This window comes from Halichoerus grypus, chromosome X (assembly GCF_964656455.1).
Source record: "Halichoerus grypus chromosome X, mHalGry1.hap1.1, whole genome shotgun sequence".
Taxonomy (NCBI): Eukaryota; Metazoa; Chordata; class Mammalia; order Carnivora; family Phocidae; genus Halichoerus; species Halichoerus grypus.
The window spans coordinates 113,116,175-113,117,476 of NC_135727.1; the positions used below are offsets into that span (position 1 = coordinate 113,116,175).

At 40.6% G+C, this 1,302-nt stretch overlaps 1 pseudogene; it reads right to left on the reverse strand.

Moving 5' to 3' along the window:
- Positions 1-461: 461 nt before the first annotated feature.
- Positions 462-717, reverse strand: LOC118530947 (large ribosomal subunit protein eL43 pseudogene; annotated as a pseudogene).
- Positions 718-1,302: the final 585 nt, after the last annotated feature.

Sequence of the window (1,302 nt, forward strand, 5' to 3'; positions counted from 1 at the left end):
GGAAGTCTGAGTTGCAGCTTAGGATCATAGAAAAATGTGTGTTTTCTAGGAAGTAGTAGAGAAGGAGATGGAGGTGGAGATGTATTAAGATAGTTCATGAAAATAAGTTGTTCTATGACATAGGTACCTGATAATTATTTGGTGGATGAATGGACAAATGGATGAATATTGCCTTCGGCTAAGGAGTTGCCTTTCTCTTGGCATGTTTACATAAGTAGATTGGTTGGATTTTCTATGCAAAGTACATTGTAACTTTCAGAGGACTAATTAAAAATTACTTACATACCAGCCAGCCTGTTGGTATAATCATAATCAACATGTATTGTGCTGTGTTCTAAGACCTATACCATTTGGGACCATGGAGATCCATCCATAAGAAATGGTCACTCTTTGGTTGTCACTGTTGTTACATAAATTAACGGATTTATTATAGGCTAGCAATGTTTCACATGGTGTAGCTTCTACTGGTCTTTCAATTCCTTCAGTCTTCTGATGGCCAACTTTACTGTGATGGCAGAAATGGTGTTGTAGATCCAGGCAGGAACCACAATGCCAGATCCCCACAGCTCATCTTTTCATCTTGGTTTTGGCCCAGAAGGAGCAACTATACTTAGTGTGCTGGCTTATTTCAATCTTTTTCACCTTTTTCCTGAGGGAGGCACCATAACGGGTCCCATATTTACCAATGATTCCAACTTTCTTGGTGTGTTTAGCCATGTCCCTGCAGCCCAGAGAGCATGGTCACTCTTTAAATGTTAAGAAGCAGCCATCTAAGCAACATTGAGAACACAAAAACTAAGCTGGGTTTTTGGAAGATCAACTCTCAACTGGGTTTCAGAAAATGGAAGAGTTCACTTTGGGTTGAACTTCATGGAGGAAGTTGGATATGAGTTCTGTGTTGGAGGATAGATTGTAATTGGATTGGCAAATGAGCAGGGAGAGGGCAATTCAAGAACAAAGACACGTGAGGAGAGCAGTCTGACATGAGTTGAGGGAACATTTTTGTAAATGATGGATGGGCACATGGGGACCAGGTTAGTAAAGATATGGAAAACCAGGCAGAAGAGTTTAGATGTTACAAATAGATCACTGGGGGCCTGTATAAGTTGCATTTATTTGCAAGTAACACAGAGGTGACTTTCACAAAAAATATTTTCTTTACTTACAGGAGTTGCCTAATGATGCCGTCAGGGAACCAAGTCCTGAACATCCTGGCCTTCTGTTCTAATGGTTGCTATGTCATAGTCCTAAGATGGCTGCTACAGCTGTAGACATCACTTCTACATTCATGTTGGGGCAAAA